We start from the raw sequence: 14120 nt of genomic DNA on the forward strand, positions 1-14120 counted from the left end.
ATAATAGCTATAGTTATTATACTATAATAATAATAGCTGATAGTTGTGATGGATAGTACAACAAAGGCTGTCATCTTCAGAAATGAAAATGCGCAGATTTTTCTCTACTCTCTGTGGACCTGATAGCAGCTTGTAAAGATCTGGATGAGAGAAAAAAGAAATAATCACATGGTGGCACATATCATGGGTTCTTACAGGAGTGCTGGAGAAACCTGATCTGATTTTCAATAGAGAGGTGTAAGCATTAGAAAAACCATTCTGAAGCTGACAATTGTAAGGAAGACTAAATAAATATTACAATACTACTTTATGCCATTGGCTCAAAGAAATACGAATTAGCCAAAAGAGAAGATTTGTGATTTGTAGTATATGGCAAGGATTTAAAAATCCACCAGAAAGATGGGAAAAAAATAGCAATTCCAAAAGTTTCCATAAAAATAAAAATCAAAGATCTTCCTTTGTGACTATGAGGAGGAGTCAGCTAACAAGGCTATAGACGTCAGTGAAATGGCAAATGCAATAATGTATTTACAGCTAAGGTACAGCAGCAGAATAACAAGCACAGCTGTGATGGTGTGGTCAGAACTTCAGAAACACATTAAAAGAACACCATGCCCAAAATGACACACCAGTCTTTAACAGACCTGATTGAATGGATGTCTTCCAGCATTTATAACAAAACACTTGGAAGCAGTCAGGTATTTTATCTCAGCACATTTTCTATGGATCAAATTAGCAATAGGCTTTGTTTGCAAATCAGCAGCACGGGAGAAATGAATTCCACACATAAATCCAACAATGTGAAATAAAAGAGACTGTATAACAAAGCTTTAATGAAACTGCATCCAGCATTTGGGGACACTAATTATTTATGGAAAAGATAGAGGAGCTTCTTCTCAAGAATTCAGCAAAATAACATTTGCAACGCTCTGATAAAACACGAAGAGCCGTGTAATCTTCTTGCAGCCTGCTGGAGTGTAAAAGAGCAACATTCACAAAAGTCATTAGAATTTCAGAAGTGGATTGTTCAGGAGACTTGTAAGTGATGTTTTTTTTTTTTCCAATTGATGTAAGATGTTAACAGCAAAATGGAAGTTCTGTAAGTTTCCGTCTCCACCACCAAGCCAGAATTATACAAGGAGAAATATCAGAATATCCTGATGCCAACCTACAGCAGCAGCTCAGGAGAGACAAATTCTTCTCAGCCTTTCCAGAACACACAGCTGAGATCTCCCATTCAGGTGGATCTTCTGACTCTCAAGAAGATCAGCAAGACACTGAGCAAATCTAAATATTGAGATCATTTGCAGTAGATATATTGTGCTTATTCTTATTGCCTTTTGGTATTTTTCCCTGCTGCACAAGAAGTGACCGAGAAAATGGCTTCTCTTTTACACAGTATTTAACTTTGGAATTTCTAAAGTGGAAAGGAGAAAGATGATTGCTCTTTTAATAACAGCAATCTATTTTTAAGATGTAGGGAATGTTCAAAGCCCAACAGCCATGAATTCCTGTTATTCAGAGAGGACACACAGTACCTGCACAAGTAATGGGGGTGGCCTTCAATAGCTCAAGTTTTCTTATTGTTTTTTAAGAAAACATCTCAGTGGGTACAAGTACTACTTCTGCTGGGGGAAAAATAATCAGTCAGCATGACACTTAGAAATAAACATGCCAAATGTCCTTAGTTAAAGGCACTACAAAGAGTTTACCTTCATGGAGTTATAAAATAGGTTTCATTCTGGAGAGCTAATTCAGTGTAAAAAGGCAGCAAAAATTAAAGCCTGTGTTGTTTTTATGTGAGCTATTTAGTTAGGATAACATCTATAAAGGACTGACTGAAGTGAAAACTACCATCTGCTCTGCATTAGGATCTTACCACCCAGTCTTTCTGAAGTTACTTTTCTCTTTTTTGAAGTCACTTAGCAAACCCAGTGCCAAAGGATTTTTCTCTCTCCCTGCTCTAATCCAGTTTGCTTCCTCTCTGTCAGATCTGTCAAGCAGTGAATGCTTGGTGCATTTCTGGACATGTTTTAGTTCAGCTGGTCATGGCAACCGAGCTGACACCTACCAACCCACTTCTGGGCTACTCCCTTTTTGAAAGAGCTGCTGGGGAAAAAAATAAAAAAACCAAAATAAAAAACAACAAAAAAAACCCCACCAACTTTGCTGAAAGATCAACTTTGAATTAGCTCTTCCTCCCTCCCTACCATCAATTGCTCCAAGCCTATGGCTGCAGCTGCCATTGAGAATTCCAGTGGCAGCAGCACCTGACTTTCCATAAAGTTGTACCTCCCCATCTATTAAAAAAATCCCTTCCCTTCACAAACACAAACATTCCCTGTATTTTCAAATGGCAAATTCATTGCAGGAACACCACTGGAAGTACCAGAAACCTTCCAGGTTTTATAAATTATTTCTTGCAATAAGAGATTTGTTGCTAAATTAAGTCCCTTAGAGGCAGCATGCTTGGAATGGATTGCAAATTAAGACTTTTCTTTTCCTCTGCTTTCTTCAACAATCCCTCACAGATCTAGTTTTTATTTCAGAATTCTTATTTATCCCCGTTCCCCATTCCACTTTTGATGGATGTCAAATTGCCAAATTCATATCAACCTCTATCAGTTTCTTTACTAAAGTAAGTTTTTAATAGAAAAATGAAAGAATCAAAGACATCAGCAAAAAGGACTAAAATTAATGGGTTTTTTGTTCTCTTAGCAAAGCTCTCTGTCAATTTTCCTGCCCTAGGATACATGGAAAATAAAATTAACACTGCAGCCAGATTTCTAAAAGTGTCAGCTGATAATAAAGAATGTAATGACAATATCTGGAAACAATAAATTGTCCTACATACAGAGAATATAACCCAAGGGTGCATATAATCCCTCTGGCTTCCTTCTTACCACTCTTAGCTCAATAAAATATTAGTTATTGCACTGTCAAAATAATTGCACATTAAACTTCTCCACTCAGACCAGGCTGGCCTTAAAATTCTGGCCTGGAGCTGTGTCCAGCTGGGGTCTCAGCATCCCAGCACCTCACAGAGCAGCTGGCAGCTCCACGCCAGGTTTCTGTGTGGCACCACTCCCCTGCCACCAGCCATACACACCTGGGGCACAAAGAGGAAGGAAAAAAAGGAAAAGGAAAAAAGGAAAAGAAAAAAAGGAAAAAAGGAAAAAAAAGGAAGAAAAGGGAAGAAGGAAAGAAGGAAAGAAGGAAAAAAGGAAAAAAAGGAAAAAAGGAAAGAAGGAAAGAAGGAAAAAAGGAAAAAAAGGAAAAAAGGAAAAAAAGGAAAAAAGGAAAAAAGGAAAAGGGAAAAAAGAAAAAGGAAAAAAAGGAAAAGGAAAAAAGGAAAAGGAAAAAAGGAAAAGGAAAAAAGGAAAAGACAAAAAGAAAAGGAAAACAGAAAAGAAAAAGGAAAAAAGGAAAAAGAAAAAAGGAAAAGGAAAAAAGGAAAAGGGGAAAAGAGAAAAAAAAGGAAAAAAGGGGAAAAAGGCAAAAAAGGAAAAAAGGAAAAGAAAAAAAAGGAAAAGGAAAAAAAGGAAAAGCCTTGGCTGCTCAGGGAGGAGATTCTCCTCTATCCATGCACATAAATAAATCTCACAGCACTGTTTCATCTTCCATCAGGTGTAGCTCTGTCTGGGCCCTGCAGAGGCTCTCTCATGCACTCCTGTATATTTTTAGTCAATTAACAAGGAAGCCTGCAGAGTAATTCCCTGATTCTGAGGCCTCCATCACCTAATGTGCCATGGACTGCAATAAGCTCCAGTACCAGTGTTCTCCCTGCCTGGCCCTGCAGGCCCCTGGGAGGAACTGAACATTGTTACAGCTGGGAGCCCCCACCTTCCCCACCTACTCCATTTGTGGAGCTCTCAGATGAAGGAAGGAATCTGACTCCATATTCTCAGAGGCCCAATTTATTGTTTTATGATACTATATTATATTCAAGAACGCTAAACTAAACTATACTAAAGAATACAGGAAGGATATTTACAGAAGGCTAAAAAGATAATAATGAAAACTCGTGACTCTTTCCAGAGCCTTGACACAGCTTGGCCCAGACTGGCCAATAAGTCAAAATAATTCATGTGAAACCAATGAAACAATCACCTGTGGGTGAACAATCTCCAAGCACATTCCGCATGTGAGCACAACACAGGAGAAGCAAATGAGATAAAAATTGTTTTCCTTTTTCTCTGAGGCTTCTCAGCTTCCCAGGAGAAAATCCTGGGTGAAGGGATTTTTCCAGAAAATGTGAATGCCACACCCACCGAAGGAAGGGCCACCCTGCAGCTCCTCACACACCTCTCTCTAAATTATTAAAATAGAAACACCACTGTTTTATAACAGAGCTGCAGATGGGTACATAACAGGCCCCAAGCCTTTAATCTTTCCTTTGTGAAGAGTAGCACTTCTCTTCCCTATCAAATTATCTAATGATGCTGTGTTCTTCCTTGCAGGTCTAAACCTTGCAATTCCTGGAATCAAAGAAGACAACAAGATTATCATGATGATGTTAATACAGCTGCTGCAATACTGCCCTAATAATATCTTCAAATCAAACAACTTATTTACAATGAATCATTTTCATCTGAAAACTGCATGCTCAGACTTAATCAGAGCTATTAAAAATCTCCAAATACAAATTACACTATCTAAGCAACTCCTTTTCAAACTCCTGACCAAAAGACTTGCAGTGGGTAGCAATATTAAATTTTCCTACTGTTTTTCAGCAGGATCAAGGCCAAGCCTCAAGGAAGGTTTTGTGTTTTCTCCAGTATTACCATCACCTTCAGCCACTGAGAACATGAGGGTCTGTGCAGGGCCTTGGCACAACTTTGCCTCTTGATCTCCTTGGTTGATTTTTGGTTTGTTTGTTTGGGGTTTTGTTTGTTTGTTTGTTTGTTTGTTTTGGTGCTTATTATTTTTTGGTTGTTTTTTATTTCTAATCAACCCAAAGATGAGATATAAGCAGGTCAATGCAAAATAAGTTTTTGTTACAGCCAGAAAACTAATGAGACTTTCTTAAAAAGAACCCTACAAACACCTTTGACCAAATACACAGACCCAAATTTAAGTGCACATTCATTCCTACACAAACGCTAATCATGCAAATCCCACCAAACAATATTGTAACCCAGCCTTTTCACAGCTGGAATGAAGAAAATTAATTAAAAACAAAACACAAATGAACAGAAATAAACAAGCTGAAAAAAAATAGCGAAAACATTGTTATGAAACATGGGAAGTTAGACAAGTTAGACAAGTTTCACCACCACACACTAACAACTTTCTCACCCCTCCCTTGACAGGAATTTTAAAGTTTGAGGGATTATTTCCCTATTAATATTGCTCTAATTGAGTGGTAGTGAAGCATTTGTTTTGATTTGCAGAACAGAATAGCTTTCTTTGAAAGCAGAGAAGCTTTATTCCAGAAACCCCTACACTTTAAAAGCAGTTTTTTGGCCTTAACATTGAAGTCACACTTTCTCCCATTGAAGACCTCTGCTAAATCACTGAAAATAAATGAAGTGAAATAATAATAATGTCTCAGCTATTTTATTCTGTTGTTCCAGATACAGTTGAAATCATGTGAAAGTAAAATGTGCAACCAAAGCCATGTAGTTTATCATTTACTCCCACTGTTTCCATTATATGAAAGAAACCACTTAAAGTTGGAAGCAAGAATTCCATCAGAAACTGTCAGCCATAGGAAATACTCAGATTAAAATCAACCAGATTTTAAGCAGAAAAACAGAGATGATGAAGAAGAAAGCACCCTGTTAGGGAAAGAGAGAAGATAAAAAGGGACAAAACTGCACTACGCTAGAAAGAATTGCTATTGAAGAATAAAACACTTCTGCCAATTAAAAGGCAACAGCCCTCATTTCAGTAATAAATGCTTTTATCTCCATTTTTGTTAAATGACATTTCTAGAGATGGTCTTGGTGCTGATGAAGAGTTGCTACAAGTTACCCTAGAAGCAAAATGCACCAGCAGAAGGAAATAATTCTGCTTCTTCTTAGCAAAGTGGAGATTTTGCACCCTCTGCAGGTCCAGGAAGATATAAAGAACCTAGAAATACACCATCCTGTAGTAAAATGCATTTTATACTTTATTTATCACTGCTGCCTTACTGTGGCAATGTCTGATTTCCCCCTTTAAGACATCCCTGAGTGTTGTCCTTCCCAAACAAAGCAATATAGGATATTTCCTTTTCCCTTTCTATTTTGTCTCTAGCTCAGAGCACTTCCCTGCCAAATGGGTTCAGGGCACTTTCAGTGACAGCAAGCCTTCTTTAGACAATGATCTTTTCTTCCCTACTTGGAAATATTATTAGAATGAAGGCGTTTTAAATGACCAAAGCCTATGGTACACACAGCCTCACCTAAACATGATGTCCTTGTACTCCACTGTATGTTGGTTTTTTCCTTCATGTTCTAGTTCAGATTCTTTGTGCTTCTCTGTATGAGACTCTTTTGACCACACACAGACTGAAAAAAACCAGCAGCCATCACACAATTCCTTGTAGAAACAAAATATTTCAGGCAAAGCACACCTTTTCCCAGAAGAAAGAAAAAAAAAGGAAAAAAAGAAGAGGGGCCAATTTTTAAAGTCAATATATATCAATTTAATCATGTAATGAAAGTTCACTGTGTAAACATCATCTAACCTAATGCACTGTCACAAAATATCAATATAAATAGACATAAGGAATTCAATCAATGGACTTTGAACTTTACTTCCTCAAAAGCAAGTAATCCTCTAAAATATTAAAAGAGAAAAATCTTGACAGTGCCTGAGAGAGAAAAAAAAAAAAAGGGAAAAAACACTGTATTTAAGATGAAAGTGAGTTTGATGGATTTGGTAAAGCCAGTTATATATTACTGTGCACCCTTATCTGATACAGCTGCTCCAGTACATGTCCCACTGCAGCAAACATAAACAAAGCCAGCAATTGATGATTAAAATTTGTGATGAAAAGACATATTGGACTGGTCTCAAGTATATTCCAGGGAAAGACTCTACACCACTTTTCCTGATGACTTCAACGTGTGTTTGAAGCAGGCAGCTGCTTTCAATTGCCTTTGAAACCTCCATTGACGTCAGCGAGAAAACAATGTCAGCAAAAGATCCATGATAAAATAAGATGAGTGTTAAGAGCAACTGTGCTTTTGGTTATTTATTTTTAAAGTACTTTGTTGCTTCCAGTGGGACTCAGATGAAAAACATATTTACATTTAAGGGTATGACTCCCCTGTTTTTCCTGCTTCTCCCTCTTTTGGATCCCTCATTTCTCATTTCACACCCTGCACCTCCTACACAGAAGCCATTCCTAAGCCTTCCCCCACCAGTTACAATTCCACTTTCCTTCCAATTTACTAAAAATCAGCAATAAATTTGTTCTCTTAAATCATTGTTACCAGATTTTATAGAATATCAGCCTAAGGCAGAACTAAGAAAACTTAGAAAAGAATATGCACTAGGTTTAAACACTGTAATTTAATTTTCACAATCAAAAGACCTACAAGTATAATATTTTCTTATTAAAAGCCCACAGCTGACATCCAGGTAATGCTAATATTGTATGGGGGTCACATAAATACATTAGGAAGGTTGGAACATATCTCCAGCTAAATAGTTTTAAGATCAAGATTATGCCAAAATTGAAGGATGAATGGCAATACAGCTTGCCCAAAATCTAGGGAAAGGTGGGGCCTGACATCTTCATTCTTTTATAACAGCAGACAGGTTTTCAAGCTTTCTTACACTTTTAACAGTGAAAAGAAGGGGAAAAAACCCATATGTTTTTCTCCTTTTAACATGGTTAAATATTGTCTCTTTAAAACATGGTTAAGTTGGCTGATTTTTCCTAAAGGTATTTAAAAGGTGCGCTCTTTGTCACAGGATTGTTAGCATAGGCCAGCTTTGCTGATAATTTGATTTTCTGAACAGAAGACAATAAAATTGTCACTTTACCTGCCCTGAACTGGTTTCAGCACATGGTTGTCTTGTCTTGCCAAAGAAGTTACAAAATTCCATTTGGAAACTGATCTGCAGGCAGTTACAGAACACCTCCTTTTTACCCATATGCACCAACCATACTGAAAACCCTGCTGCAAGATACAAGGAGATATGTGAGGAGAAAAAAAATTGAACTTGGAGTGTAGCAGTGTAATAAAAACAAACAACTCTGTTTACATAAGTGTGATTACTCACCATTTCTACATGTGTGAGTCAGCTGGGGCAGCCACAAACTCAAAACCAAAACACAAAGAGAATGTTAATTTCTGTCACTTCACCCAGAGGGGGATGCCCGAAGCAGAACCTGGGCAGAGGCACAAGACAAAAAGGCAAAAGATGAAAAGACAAAAAGGCAAAAAAAGACAAAAAGGCAAAAAAGACAAAAAGGCAGAAGGGCAAAGACACTGTTAAACTCTGTCCATGCTGGAGAACCACTGGACTTTGTGGGTGCAGAGTTAATGAGGTGAGTGTGGAGAAGGATGGGCAGAGCAGATTCTGCATTCATGTCATCCCCAGTTTGACATGTGGGGACTGCAGCAAACTCTGCAATGCCAGGAGAGAGCCCCAGAGACCTTCCTGCCCTTCCTCCAGACCAGGACTGGTGTGTCCTTGCACCAGGACATTTTAGAGAGATGCTGTTAATGAAAGAAGCCAAATAGTGTTTACATTAATATCTGCTATTCAGAGCCAGGTTTCTTTTTTTTTTTATTTATTTGATTTTCTCCTTTATTATAAAAGCTCCATTCAATAAAAAACAATTCTTTTGCAGCAGCAATGACAACAGTGAGCCATCATCCACCCCATTTAAAAATCCACTATTCCCAGTTAGTAAATGTAAATATCTTCTCAGGGATGTCACCCTGGCGTATCTGTTTGTTCATATTCACAAACAACGGCCTCCCTCAACACTCCAGAGTGCAGAGAGCTGGATTCCTGCCAGAGCAGTACATTTCCTCATCCATCACAGCCTTCCTACACTCTTGTCCAGGAGCAGCCACCCCCGCTTCCTTTGTATGGCTAATCTCAGGTGATCTGAGCTGTCAGTGTTCTTATCTGGATCAAAGGTGTTGTCTCAGCTCTTTCCAAAAAACTGCAGTGGAAGAGATCCAAGATTCAGAGGGGGAAAGGCCCTAAAAGCAAGGAATAAGCAGCAATCAGACTGTACAACTGGAGAAAGCCCTTGCAGGATTTAACTCAAGGCTTCTCTGAACACAGTCAGAGTGTGTGCTTATGGATGTGGCAAATGAATGTGTTAGGCTGCTTAAAGGTATTAGTGAAAGCAGCTTTTAACATAAATTTGTAAAGATGTAATTTAACAGAGTTCAGTGGCAAGATTGACTCCATTACTTAACACACAGGTGAAGCATACAAAGGAAAATTGTGTTAGAATCAGTTCAGAATAATTTACACGGGGAACAAAAAAGAAAAGGTGCAAAGGGTAATGGTGCAAAAGGGTAAGGTGCAAAAGGCCTTAACAGTACTTAGTCATTGACTAATTTAATATTTATAAAGCGATTAAATAGGATTTATAACAATTACTAGAATGACCTAGTTACAATTTCAAGATAGCACCATTGCTACTGGAGAGGATATTTGAATTAATTCAGATGCATGCATAAACAGAGATACCTATATCTATCTGTACAAAGGTACCTGTTAAAAATTCCCCCTGACTGCAGTGGAATACTCACATTTGATGCCTTTGCATCCTTCATTGGGTGGGGGAATGGAGTTATCAGCCCAGGCCCTGTCATCAGCTTTTGGAACAGCCTTCCAAGGATCAGAATTAAGGGCTCATGAGCTCTAAGTGGACTCCCACTCACAGCGAGGTGCTGGCACAGCCCACTGTGGTCCAGGAGAGCTCAAAAGGCCTCACTTAGGACCTAACAGGAATCCCAAAGGTTGTAGAGCAGCCCCAAGGAGAGGAGAGCAAAGGCACCACCATAATGGAGAAATGGGACATAGCTTGGGATTCAGTGGGCACAGCTCTGGTGATTCTTTCCAAGGAATTTGTAACCCTGCTCTCAGAGTTTTGGTGAAAAGTTTCACTTCAGTGTTACTGCAATTGGTGTCTTGCAACCACTCCAAAGGCAGCTGTTGCAGGGAAATTATTTCAGTAAAAAGATCCACAGCTTGCTGATAAATGTTGGGTACTGTCCATTGCACTCACTGAGGGGAAAACCAATCAAAGCATTCTACAAATGTCTTTCTCACATAAAAACCTTTGTCACTGCTGATGTACCACTTCCTACTGACATCGCCAGATCCATGAACATGATGTTGTGCAAGTAAGAATGACAGAAGATCTGTCTCAGTAAGAACAGACCTATTCTGCTTTAAGTTACTGGCATCGATTTATTTTTGTTTTTAGAGAGAGGCTGAGAGCATGCACCAATTCACAAACATGCTGAAGACTGGGACAGGCTATAGCATAAAAGGGAAAAATTTGGGTGCCACAGGCATCCTACAAGGTGGATTTGGGCTGCCCAGGGCATGACAGGGAGGTGACTCAGCCAAAGCACAGGGAATTATATAATGAAATAATTAATTAAGGGATTGAATCCTCCCTCCTGTTAGAAGAGACTGAGAGAGCTGAGGATCCTTACTTGGAGAGCAAAAGGTTCAAGGGGGATCTTGTCAATGTACATAAATACTTGAAGGGAAGGTGCAAAGAGGACAGAGCCAGGCTCTTTACAGTGGTGCCCAGTGCCAAGATGAGAGTCAATGGGTACAAAGTGACACAGAGGAAGGCCCCTCTACCATTACAGAACATTTTTCCACTCCACAGGTGACTGAGCATTGGCACAGTTTGCCCAGAGATGTTGTGGTGTCTCCATCTGGACACAGCTCTGAGCTTGAGCAGGGAAGAGGCTCAAGATGAATTCTAGCGGTCCCTTCCCATCTCAGCATTCTCTGATTCTTCGCTGTCTCAGTTTTCACCCATTGCATATCCTGAAAAGGTGCCCAGATGGTTCCTTTACACTGACAGGACAAAGCAACCCCAATTTTACTAAAATATAAATAGCAATGCTTACCTTCTTAACAGTTAAAAAAAACCACATTTGTTGTTTCACTGGTGTTGCAATCAATAGATTGCAATGTTTTGTCAGCCATGCAAGAATAGACATTTGTAACAGGCTCCTCAGCTTATTAGTTCAGGAAAACAATGCAAATTGTTTCCCCAAGGAACCCTATCAGCCAGGCTGACTCATGTTGGGACTTTCTACATAAAAACTTCCATATCTAACAGCTGGACCTGATGGCCTTGGAGATCTTTTCCAGCCTTAATGGTTCTGTGATTGTCACTGTGATATTTTCTGAAAAATCCCTTGGCCAGGATTTCTTCTCCTGGGAAGATGAGAAACTTCAGCTTCTCCATGTTTTGCTGCTCTGAAATGTGATTTTGAGAATTGTTTACCCAGCATGTGAATGGTTTTAACTTAATGACCAATCCCAGCCCAGCTGTGTCAGGGTCTGTCACGGGTTTTTATTATTCATTCTTGTCCAGCCTCTCTCTTTCTTTAACATAGTTTTAGCATAACATTTCCTTTAATATAATATATCATAAAATAATAAATCAGCCTTCTGAGTGCTTGGAGGAATTCTCATCTCTCACCTCATCCTGGAGACCTCACAACACCACATATGATTGTGTCCAGACAAAACACTCCCACTGGACTGCCCACATGCGAGATTTGCAATTTTTTTTGCCCTTCAGCAAAATCTGCCATGCAGGATCACCATTACTCTCTAGAAAAGTCACTCCAAAGGAGGGACAGCTCCGAATCAGACACTAGGAAATTTCCAGTCAGGCAGTAGCAACCCATGGGCATGATTAACAAGGCTGTGGACAAGTCACCACCTGTGCCTGCAGGCTCTGATTCATTAAATATCAGGGCAGGGTGCCCGAGGGAGCTGCCAGGCTCTGCAAGGAGTGAAATCACCGTGACTCAGCTAAAAATTGAGGTGAATGGGCTCCAGTCACCACCCACAATGCATCCAGCAAATAATAGCAGTTAGGAAACAATTAAAGCCTCTTAAACCCTCATAAAGTCAGGTTTTATGTGGCTCTGAATGATGAGCTGCCTTTCTCCGTACAGATAAAGAAATCAGAACAAAAAAATGTTGGAATAGAAAAGCCTGTACACGTAACAGAGTCCTTCCAGCAGTTCTGCTCTGCCAGCCCATGCTCTGCCCAAAATCTCTCCCTGCTCCTCCCTGGCCTGCAGGAAGTTCACTCCAAAATCATTAATGTCTTCAAATAAAAATTTATAGGGAGGAAAGTTGTTGATGGCTCTGTTAAACAAATGGGTAAAAACAAAAAGAGGCAATTATGTGGGGTTTGTACCTTCCACACCAAGATTTATTGCAATTAAAGCAATAAATAGCAATTAATAGCTCCATCTCAGCATTTTCTAGTCTAATCTGTACATAATTTTAATCAGTTCCTATTGCTGTAGCACCCAAGTGCCCTTAATAAAAAAATTAAGCAATATGCATATGACAAAGCCTTGGTATAAAATCTTTTCAATGTAATTGGAGATCAGTGTATGAAGAATAGTGTGGTCCTTTCTGGCCTCATAAACAATGGACCATTACTAAATTTATAAAAATCTCAACAGATTTTCTCTCTTGTTTTTTGCACATCTTTCTTTTCTGTCAAATTCATCACATCTCTCACAGTAGCTTTGTCTTTTTCTTGTTTTGGGTGGGGTTGTATGATCTATGTGGTTTTTTATATCTGTTTTCAATAATAGACACCTCCTCTTGCTGCTCCAGTTTGACTGTGCTGGAGTTATCAGCCACTTTGAAAAATCTGATTCCCTGCTTCTCCGTCTCTACTTCATATCAGTTTGGGGTTTTTTTCCCATTCTGGAATGTGTGATGACATCCAAGGCAACAGAAAGATGACAATAAAGCTTGGTTAAGCCAATGGCTTAGAAACCAGGCGAAGGAAACCAGGAAGAGATTTTGTTTATATTTAAACACAGAACATGAATTTGCTAGCCAACTGAAAAGACTGCCCCATAAAAGCAGTTTAAATCATGAAAATGCACATAAATCTTAACAAATCACATCAAACATTGAGTTAGTGGCTCAATAATTCATGGTTGCTTCCACATTTCGGTAGGCAAACACTGAAAACTAAGTATAAAATATTTAATTCTTGCTTTGACTTGTGACTGTACAAGCTGACACCAGTGGAACTTCCACAGCATTTAAATTGGTGGTCAGGGATCAGCAGTGAGCAAGTAGGAGTTTATAGCAATAGAAGGAAAAGGAAAACAGCAGTCACAGTAGAAAGTGTTGCTTTCTACTGTGACTGCCTCAACTATGACTTTTCCCCCTATGCAAAAAACAGGGGATTATTTGGACTAAAGCACCCCATGTTGACAAACTGTAATCACAAATCCCTTGTGCAGCATCTGACACCCTACCAGCACTGGGTGAAATTTTAATTGGGTGAAATTTTAACTGGGGACCAGCGAAGAGATTCCTTCAACAGACTGATGGTCCAGCAGGGAGCCCAGCCCTCTGCAGAGACAGGGAACATAGAAATGAGCTCAAAGGTAAGGCCACGTTCCCTTTTAATGAATTCCTCTCTGAAAAACAGGTGAGATTAATATTTTTGAGGAAAAATATGAAAAATTCAGTCCATTCGCCACCACTGGAGAAAATCCTCCAATGGGCACCCATTGCCTTGGGGAAACATTCTCCTGGCACCAACAGGCTTTGGCAGCTGTGGTGCCATAGAGTGATCAGGGTTGGAAAAAACTCCAAAGTCATCGAGTCCAACCAGTCCCCATCACAACTGCCACCAACCCATGTCCCCAAGTATGGATGCCATGGGACAGAGAGAGAGAAATGGCATGTATTTCTCACAGAGGCTTGTGAGAACTTTCAGGGGCTTGTAAGGATGTGATAACCCATTAAGTACAAAAAATCTGCAGGTGGTGTTTTTCTACTTCATCTTTCTATTCTTCTCAAGAACAGTGAGGAAGGTGTTTTTGTTAGCTAGCCAATTAAATAGAATGCATCGTATCACCCTATAAAAACCACGCGGTTCTCTCGAATAAGCCTTCTTTGCTTTCTAC

This window comes from Zonotrichia leucophrys, chromosome 1A (genome assembly GCF_028769735.1).
Source record: "Zonotrichia leucophrys gambelii isolate GWCS_2022_RI chromosome 1A, RI_Zleu_2.0, whole genome shotgun sequence".
Taxonomy (NCBI): Eukaryota; Metazoa; Chordata; class Aves; order Passeriformes; family Passerellidae; genus Zonotrichia; species Zonotrichia leucophrys.